We start from the raw sequence: 10,263 nt of genomic DNA, 5'->3' as shown, positions 1-10,263 counted from the left end.
CCCGTGTATTGCGGATCCGCAAATGCGGTCCGCAATACGGCAACGGGCAGCACACGTTCGTGTGAACGAGCCCTCAGACTGCCACTCCATGATTTTCAGCGTTGCCTCCCATTGTAAAGAATGGGAGGCAGAAAGGACGCGGCAGCCGGCGGGATATTGGCAGATTTTCCTTTGACTGTGCCTGCAGGGATTTAGCTAGTAATTTGAATTTCCCGTATCTCAGACAATATAAAGACTCCTATATAAGACACCTCAGAATATAAGATTTACCACTGTTTCAAGACAGAGGGTTCATTTATATGGGTAAATGACGTAATTACTGTCAAAGGCTAAAAAAATAAGAAACCAAAATTAAAATAATCACTAAAAAGTAATATAGGATCCAAAAAGGATTTCTTTAGCGTTGGAAAATGACAAATAATAAATGTTAAAAAAAAAAAAAAAAAAAATACACTGACCCCGACGTGATTTGAACACGCAACCTTCTGATCTGGAGTCAGACGCGCTACCGTTGCGCCACGAGGTCTTAGTGAAAGTAGCAGCAGTAGAAATCCCTTTAGCCAGCACACCTCTGTGCAGGATGCATATAACGCAGAGAAGACGCCAGCGATGTGTGACGTAATAAATAAATATTTCATGGTAAACCTTTGTGTGAGCACAAAACTGGAAGAACGGATCTATCTGACACTGCAGCAGGAGATCCGCATGGACAGACGATCACATGACCTAATGTGTGGGCTGCTTCAATCATTTAATGTGTGGGCTGCAGGTGGGTGTAAGCGTCTTACTCTAGGATCTGGGGGGTGGTGATGTCGCCACAGGTATCTGTATCTGGCAGCTGCGAGTGTTGTGTGGTATCTGTAAGACGTTGTGATCTACCACAACCCTGTTCAGACAGGAAGCACATAGGGTCTGACTGAAATCAAGACTGAGCGGGCAACTGAGCATTGTGTTTCAGGGCGACCTATTGTATATGCAAATAAATATAATACTAGGAGGCGTGGCATCTGCTGGGCAAGGACGTGAGCACTGATGTCTAGCAGTTTGTCAAACACGATCACATCGCTGTTTCCGTAGTGTAGTGGTTATCACGTTCGCCTCACACGCGAAAGGTCCCCGGTTCGAAACCGGGCGGAAACACTTTTTTTTTCCTTTTCTTTTTTCTTTCTATTATTATTATAAATTACTGATTTAAACAATTTGTCCCATCTTGGATATTGGGGGCATATTGTTGGGGTATGCCCCCAATGTCTGATAGGTTTGGGTACTAGAGGTGGGAACTTGTAAAGATTAGAATGGAGCACTCTAAATTATTTTCTAAAGCCCATTGAAAAGAATAAAAGCGCATTGAAAAGAATAAAAGCGCACTGCGCAAACACGGTCATTTCAATGGGTACCGACGAAAATAACCTAGCCAGTGCTCGGCTATTTTCAGCTCTTGCATAGATAAATAGATAAAATAACAGAGGATGCATCGTGCATGCACAGCCGCCCTCCATTTATTTCTATGCAAAAGACGAAAATAGCCGAGTGCTGGCAAACCTAGCGATGTGCCCCCAATGTCTAAGATGGGACCGTCCCTTTAATGATGGACATCTGCCATGTTATAAAGCTGTGTTCACGTCTAAGCTGCAGTTTCTATTATGTTCCGATATTGGACCAGAAATGTAAAAGTAATGTCAGTGTCATATCTGTCCTGTGACGATGGACCGCCAATGAGTATAATGGGGTCCACAGGGTTTTCTTGCCTGCACACTCCTCATACACAGCCCAGTAAGCGTGACATATGTGTGACCACATCCATGCCTGCTGGAGAGGACCGGCAGCTGAGGTGAATGGTGATTGCAATGGTGAAAGCAGGGAGCCGACGGCTTCACCATTGCAATCAACTGCCTTTGCGTCCTAAGAACATACCTCAGCCCTGACTGTGGGACAGCTACCGAAATCCGGGACTGTCCTACTGGATCGGATGGTTGGTATGCTAAGCTAAAGGCGTTGTTAGGTTCCGAGTTTCGTCAGAGTCCCGGCCTACGCACTGCGTTCTCTTCATTGTTTACCTTCTTTCCATTCTCAACATTGTAGCCACCAGCAGTGTGATTACAGCGGCTCTATCAGCTATAAATACACTGCTCCACCACTGCATTGTGAGAAGGTAGTGAAGAGAATGAGTGTCGCAGTCATTGGCGTGCGCAGCCTATTGCATTAGGGTGTGCACCCTAAAGCACAAACACACACGCCGCGCGCGCGTGTATATGGATGTGTGTGTGTGTATATATATATATATATATATATATATGGCGGTGCACACAATTCCCCTCTATCATGGAGTGCAGGTCCCCACAATGCCCCTCTATCATGGAGTGCTGGTCCCCACAATGCCCCTTTATCATGGAGTGCAGGTCCCCACAATGCCCCTCTATCATGGGGTGCAGGTCCCCACAATGCCCCTCTATCATGGGGTGCAGGTCCCCACAATGCCCCTCTATCATGGGGTGCAGGTCCCCACAATGCCCCTCTATCATGGGGTGCAGGTCCCCACAATGCCCCTAAATCATGGAGTGCAGGTCCCCACAATTCCACTCTATCATGGAGTGCAGGTCCCCACAATGCCCCTCTATCATGGAGTGCAGGTCCCCACAATGCCCCTCTATCATGGGGTGCAGGTCCCCACAATGCCCCTTTATCATGGAGTGCAGGTCCCCACAATGCCCCTCTATCATGGGGTGCAGGTCCCCACAATGCCCCTTTATCATGGAGTGCAGGTCCCCACAATGCCCCTCTATCATGGGGTGCAGGTCCCCACAATGCCCCTCTATCATGGGGTGCAGGTCCCCACAATGCCCCTCTATCATGGGGTGCAGGTCCCCACAATGCCCCTTTATCATGGAGTGCAGGTCCCCACAATTCCACTCTATCATGGAGTGCAGGTCCCCACAATGCCCCTCTATCATGGAGTGCAGGTCCCCACAATGCCCCTCTATCATGGGGTGCAGGTCCCCACAATGCCCCTCTATCATGGGGTGCAGGTCCCCACAATGCCCCTTTATCATGGAGTGCAGGTCCCCACAATTCCACTCTATCATGGAGTGCAGGTCCCCACAATGCCCCTCTATCATGGAGTGCAGGTCCCCACAATGCCCCTCTATCATGGGGTGCAGGTCCCCACAATGCCCCTTTATCATGGGGTGCAGGTCCCAACAAGGCCCCTTAATCAGGGGATAGGAGTCCCCACAATGCCCCTTTATCATGGAGTGCAGGTCCCCACAATGCCCCTCTATCATGGGGTGCAGGTCCCCACAATGCCCCTCTATCATGGAGTGCAGGTCCCCACAATGCCCCTCTATCATGGAGTGCAGGTCCCCACAAGGCCCCTCAATCGGGGGTATGAGTCCCCACAATACTCCTCTATCATGGGTTGCAGGTCCACACAATTCCCCTCTATTATGGGGTTCAGGTCCCCACAAAGCAGGGAGCCGACGGCTTCACCATTGCAATCAACTGCCTTTGTGTCCTAAGAACATACCTCAGCCCTGACTGTGGGACAGCTACCGAAATCCGGGACTGTCCTACTGGATCGGATGGTTGGTATGCTAAGCTAAAGGCGTTGTTAGGTTCCGAGTTTCGTCAGAGTCCCGGCCTACGCACTGCGTTCTCTTCATTGTTTACCTTCTTTCCATTCTCAACATTGTAGCCACCAGCAGTGTGATTACAGCGGCTCTATCAGCTATAAATACACTGCTCCACCACTGCATTGTGAGAAGGTAGTGAAGAGAATGAGTGTCGCAGTCATAGGCGTGCGCAGCCTATTGCATTAGGGTGTGCACCCTAAAGCACAAACACACACGCCGCGCGCGCGTGTATATGTATGTGTGTGTGTATATATATATGGCGGTGCACACAATTCCCCTCTATCATGGAGTGCAGGTCCCCACAATGCCCCTCTATCATGGAGTGCAGGTCCCCACAATGCCCCTTTATCATGGAGTGCAGGTCCCCACAATGCCCCTCTATCATGGGGTGCAGGTCCCCACAATGCCCCTCTATCATGGGGTGCAGGTCCCCACAATGCCCCTCTATCATGGGGTGCAGGTCCCCACAATGCCCCTTTATCATGGAGTGCAGGTCCCCACAATTCCACTCTATCATGGAGTGCAGGTCCCCACAATGCCCCTCTATCATGGAGTGCAGGTCCCCACAATGCCCCTCTATCATGGGGTGCAGGTCCCCACAATGCCCCTTTATCATGGGGTGCAGGTCCCCACAAGGCCCCTTAATCAGGGGATAGGAGTCCCCACAATGCCCCTTTATCATGGAGTGCAGGTCCCCACAATGCCCCTCTATCATGGAGTGCAGGTCCCCACAAGGCCCCTCTATCATGGAGTGCAGGTCCCCACAATGCCCCTCTATCATGGAGTACAGGTCCCCACAAGGCCCCTCAATCATGGAGTGCAGGTCCCCACAATACCCCTCTATCATGGAGTGCAGGTCCCCACAATGCCCCTCTATCATGGAGTGCAGGTCCCCACAATGCCCCTCTATCATGGAGTGCAGGTCCCCACAATGCCCCTCTATCATGGGGTGCAGGTCCCCACAATGCCCCTCTATCATGGAGTGCAGGTCCCCACAATGCCCCTCTATCATGGGGTGCAGGTCCCCACAATGCCCCTTATCATGGAGTGCAGGTCCCCACAATTCCACTCTATCATGGAGTGCAGGTCCCCACAATGCCCCTCTATCATGGAGTGCAGGTCCCCACAATGCCCCTCTATCATGGGGTGCAGGTCCCCACAATGCCCCTTTATCATGGGGTGCAGGTCCCCACAAGGCCCCTTAATCAGGGGATAGGAGTCCCCACAATGCCCCTTTATCATGGAGTGCAGGTCCCCACAATGCCCCTCTATCATGGGGTGCAGGTCCCCACAATGCCCCTCTATCATGGAGTGCAGGTCCCCACAATGCCCCTCTATCATGGAGTGCAGGTCCCCACAAGGCCCCTCAATCAGGGGGTAGGAGTCCCCACAATGCCCCTTTATCATGGAGTGCAGGTCCCCACAATGCCCCTCTATCATGGGGTGCAGGTCCCCACAATGCCCCTCTATCATGGAGTGCAGGTCCCCACAATGCCCCTCTATCATGGGGTGCAGGTCCCCACAAGGCCCCTCAATCAGGGGGTAGGAGTCCCCACAATGCCCCTCTATCATGGGTTGCAGGTCCACACAATTCCCCTCTATTATGGGGTTCAGGTCCCCACAAAGCCCCTTTATCATGGGGTGCAGGTCCCCACAATGCCCCTTTATCATGGGGTGCAGGTCCCCACAATGCCCCTTTATCATGGGGTGTAGGTCCCCACAAGGCCCCTCTATCACGGGGTGCAGGTCCCCACAAAGCCCCTCTATCAGGGGGTGCAGATCCCCACAAAGCCCCTCTATCACTGCCACTTTATCAGAGCGTCGGGGTCACCCACTTCAGCAAAGCAAGTCACCATCTCCACATGACTACCCTCCAGACTATAAGAACAGCCTGGCTGCAGGGTGAACCCCAACTTCAGTGCTCACTCCGCTCCCACTCAGCTCCGCTTCAGCTCCCACTAATTGCAGTCAGAGGGGTGTACGTTGCGCACTTACCTGCTGGGGACACACCTGCTCCGGGGTCTCTCTCACTCCACAACTAGAAAGTTTGCTGGGCGCCCATGCTGCCGGCCCTGTCTGTAGCGTCACTCACCCCAGGGGCTGAAGGTGGAGACTGGGTGCTGCCCGTGACTCCCGCTAGCTTAGGCTACTTTCACACTAGCGTTTTGGCTTTTCGTTTGTGAGATCCGTTCAGGGCTCTCACAAGCGGTCCAAAACGGATCCGTTTTGCCCTAATGCTTGCAGCGTTTTGATGTCCATCTGACGAAACTTAGCCAAACTGATCCGTTCTGACACACAATGTAAGTCAATGGGGACGGATCCGTTTTCTATGACACAATCTGGCACAATAGAAAACGGATCTGTCCTCCATTGACTTTCAATAATGTTCAAGACTGATCCGTCTTGGCTATGTAACAGATAATACAAACAGATCCGTTCTGAACGGATGCAGACGGTTGTATTACCTGAACGGATCCGTCTGTGCAGATCCGCACCAAACAGTATGAGTGTGAAAGTAGCCTTAGCTCCTCCCGGTCTGTGTAAAGATGGCGAATGAGGACGGGATCCACTCTAGTCAACGGAACGGGGACGGCCGGGCGGCACAACGTAAGTGATTTATTTTTTTTAAAAAATTACAAAGTGTTTCACCGCCGCCGGGTCTCAGGGTGTGCGGCACACCCAGTGCTCACGCCTATGGTTGCAGTCTCTTCAAGAGAAAATATGAGAAAAAAAAGACATCCTCTTTTAATTTGCAACTGGCATGGACCTGACATGTATGAGTTAGGCGTTTTTCAGGTCTGTTGGGGGATCTGTGCCACTTTTACAGGGGCCAAACATTGGTACAAATGTAAAGAGGGTCATTACTTTCAATAAAGGGACAGATTTGTTTTAGCACCACTGATCATGTTAGCAATATGCAATTGATGCCTGTGATGAACCCTCATTTGATGTAGTAACAAATTCATAACACAATTGGAAGAAAAAAAATAAAAAGGTTTTAACTAGGCCCCAGCGAGATTTGAACTCGCGACCCCTGGTTTACAAGACCAGTGCTCTAACCCCTGAGCTATGGAGCCATCTTGTGTTGAAGAGGAAATATTTTCCTATTTGTTAACACAGTCACCGAGTCTGTCATAGGCATCATATTAGGCTGTGCTCTGTGTAAAGCACAATGTAGTCGTGGCCGAGTGGTTAAGGCGATGGACTTGAAATCCATTGGGGTTTCCCCGCGCAGGTTCGAATCCTGCCGACTACGTGTATGTTTTTTTTTTCCCCCTCTCTCATGTAATGAACATGACTTTAGATTTCACATTATTGATTCAAATAATTATGGGATATATATTTTATTAACATTAATGATAACATTACAATTTATATTAATTGGTATGTATAGCTTAATGGAAATGACAAGATTGCCTAGCTTTTAGCTATGACATGTTTGAGAGGAGGATGCAATAAATGTGTGATTCTGAAGTTTCATAAGACCATCAGATGGTATTTTTGTGAAGGGGGTCGTGCAGAGCTCATCCAGTAAGAAATATAAAAATAGGCACTGCTGAGATTCGAACTCAGGATCTCCTGTTTACTAGACAGGCGCTTTAACCAACTAAGCCACAGCGCCATCTGATCTCCCCGAGTCTTCACAATTGTCTGTATCCCTGGTTCATGTCACATGGACCTGGCATTTTCCCTCTGATTACTGTGTGTGCGGCTGGTGTACAGGTTCTCTCACAGGACATGGCGGATGGCGTGTAACATCTCCTCTGATCCTTCTTTGTTTCCGTAGGGAGAAGCTCACTAGTCACTAGGCACAGACCACTAATCACATATGAATTAGGTTGTAATTAACGATTAGACTGTGCACTGAGAAGGTGAGGTACACAGTCAACGATCCATCTGGCGTATTGTGATCGTTTATTTTACTGTATCTCGGTAGCAGAGCAGGGTAAGGGCTCATGCTCACCACAGTGTACGTAGTCTGCATCCAATCCGCGTTTTTTGTGGGTCGGATGTGGACCCATTCATTTCCGCATCTGTATGTCCACAAGTCCTATTCTTCTCCGTATTCTGGACAAGGATTGGACAGTTCTATAGACGTCCACAAAAATGGTTACTGCCATTGTGCGTGAGGTCACACGGGGCGGTTGTGACGTGGTCGGGCTATGGTCGCTATGTGCGGAACCCAAATAAACAAATTAGGACGGCACTGTCTGCATTGTTAATGGTATCGTGGGTCCTAATTACTAGAACCCGCTCTGGTGTGTACGACCACACGGTACTTGACCGCAGCGCAGCGTGGTTTTCCCTGTTCTAATTTTTGTCAAGCTCTAGGGCATTGTATATAATCACCAGCAGTGGTAATTTCCGCAAGGAAAGCTGCATGAAAATCGCATCTAGGCTGGGGCTACTGAGCGATCGTGGCCGCGACACCCATCACGGGACCGGCCATCACTGTATGTACGACCGTATGTGTTTTGCGGTCCGCAAATTGCGGATCCTCAAAAAAAACAGATGACGTTCCGTTTTTTCTGCAGATCCGTTTTTTTGGCGGATCCATTGTAATAATGCATATCGTCCGCAAACTAGAAAAAAATAGGACATGCACTATTTTTTTTGCGGGGCAACGGAACGGACATACTGATGCTGAGAGCACACGGTGTGCTGTCCGCATTTTTTGCGGACCCATTAAAATGAATGGGTCCGCATCCTATCCGCAAAAAAAAACGGAACGGACACAGAAACAAAACACGGTCGTGTGCATGAGGCCTATAACTGCACACATTGAACTGAATAGGGTCACTCACAGGAAACGTGAACTTTATTGTACAATGTTTTATACATTTTTTATAAATGGTGCTATAAAACATTTCTTCACTGTTTTTAGTTACTTCACTGAAGCGTAAAGCGCTCTTGGTGATGATAGTTTGTAAATGCTTACTGGTGAGAGGACTTCTGTAGTCCAGAGGTAATACGCAAAAGATGTGATGTGCTGTCCGCATCTTTTGCAGCCTCATTGAAATGAATGGGTCCGCACACGTTCCGCAAAATTGCTGAACAGACACAGGGGTACCGCAGGGGTTATGGTAGGGGTAAATAGCAGCAGGGATAGGGGTGTAGCAGGGGTCGCCGTATATTTATGTCCAGCGGCCCGCACCGCCCACACTGTGGACACGTGGGCCGGCGCAGTGAAATTACGTCACTCCGCCGGCCCACTGCATTCCGGGCAGCGCGATAGTAATCACGCTGCCGGAATGCACATAATAGAAGGAGGGGAGGTTTCTCCCTTCCTTCTATCATGCATAATTATCTCCAGCAGACTACAAAGGACTCAGATTCTATTGAACTCTTGTCCGGACATTCTGATGCAATTAACCAGATGGCATAAGTGTGAATGCTTGGGGCACATTCACACTGATACCTCTGGTTTCAGGTGACATCAAATGGGGTCTATGGACTATGAGGGGACTCTAATTTATAAGGGGGCATATGTATAAGGGGGGGGCATATGTATAAGGGGGCACATATGGGGGCACATAAATATAAAATGGCCATGTAAGGGGGCACATATATACAGGTCCTTCTCAAAAAATTAGCATATTGTGATAAAGTTCATTATTTTCTGTAATGTACTGATAAACATTAGACTTTCATATATTTTAGATTCATTACACACCAACTGAAGTAGTTCAAGCCTTTTATTGTTTTAATATTGATGATTTTGGCATACAGCTCATGAAAACCCAAATTTCCTATCTCAAAAAATTAGCATATTTCATCCGACCAATAAAATAAAAGTGTTTTTAATACAAAAAAAGTCAACCTTCAAATAAATATGTTCAGTTATGCACTCAATACTTGGTCGGGAATCCTTTTGCAGAAATGACTGCTTCAATGCGGCGTGGCATGGAGGCAATCAGCCTGTGGCACTGCTGAGATGTTATGGAGGCCCAGGATGCTTCGATAGCGGCCTTAAGCTCATCCAGAGTGTTGGGTCTCGCGTCTCTCAACTTTCTCTTCCCAATATTCCACAGATTCTCTATGCGGTTCAGGTCAGGAGAGTTGGCAGGCCAAATGAGCACAGTAATACCATGGTCAGTAAACCATTTACCAGTGGTTTTGACACTGTGAGCAGGTGCCAGGTCGTGCTTAAAAATGAAATCTTCATCTCCATAAAGCTTTTCAGCAGATGGAAGCATGAAGTGCTCCAAAATCTCCTGATAGCTAGCTGCATTGACCCTGCCCTTGATAAAACACAGTGGACCAACACCAGCAGCTGACATGGCACCCCAGATCATCACTGACTGTGGGTACTTGACACTGGACTTCAGGCATTTGGGCATTTCCCTCTCCCCAGTCTTCCTCCAGACTCTGGCACCTTGATTTCCGAATGACATGCAACAGTCCAGTGCTCCTTCTCTGTAGCCCGGGTCAGGCGCTTCTGCCGCTGTTTCTGGTTCAAAAGTGGCTTGACCTGGGGAATGCGGCACCTGTAGCCCATTTCCTGCACACGCCTGTACACGGTGGCTCTGGATGTTTCCACTCCAGACTCAGTCCACTGCTTCCGCAGGTCCCCCAAGGTCTGGAATCGGTCCTTCTCCACAATCTTCCTCAGGGCCCGGTCACCTCTTCCTGT

At 49.1% G+C, this 10,263-nt stretch overlaps 5 non-coding genes across 5 annotated transcripts; 2 read left to right on the top strand and 3 right to left on the bottom strand.

The window, feature by feature from the left end:
* Positions 1-454: 454 nt before the first annotated feature.
* On the bottom strand, positions 455-526 carry TRNAW-CCA. Its single transcript has one exon. It is a non-coding gene; the product is annotated as a tRNA-Trp (tRNA).
* Positions 527-1,067: 541 nt separating this feature from the next.
* Positions 1,068-1,140, top strand: TRNAV-CAC. The gene has a single exon. It is a non-coding gene; the product is annotated as a tRNA-Val (tRNA).
* A 5,493-nt stretch (positions 1,141-6,633) lies between these two features.
* TRNAT-UGU lies at positions 6,634-6,706 on the bottom strand. The gene has a single exon. It is a non-coding gene; the product is annotated as a tRNA-Thr (tRNA).
* Positions 6,707-6,803: 97 nt separating this feature from the next.
* On the top strand, positions 6,804-6,885 carry TRNAS-UGA. The gene has a single exon. It is a non-coding gene; the product is annotated as a tRNA-Ser (tRNA).
* Positions 6,886-7,177: 292 nt separating this feature from the next.
* Positions 7,178-7,251, bottom strand: TRNAT-AGU. The gene has a single exon. It is a non-coding gene; the product is annotated as a tRNA-Thr (tRNA).
* Between the last annotated feature and the right edge of the window lie 3,012 nt (positions 7,252-10,263).

This window comes from Bufo gargarizans, chromosome 10, assembly GCF_014858855.1.
Source record: "Bufo gargarizans isolate SCDJY-AF-19 chromosome 10, ASM1485885v1, whole genome shotgun sequence".
NCBI lineage: Eukaryota > Metazoa > Chordata > Amphibia > Anura > Bufonidae > Bufo > Bufo gargarizans.
This window is presented reverse-complemented; position numbering and strand designations above follow the sequence as displayed.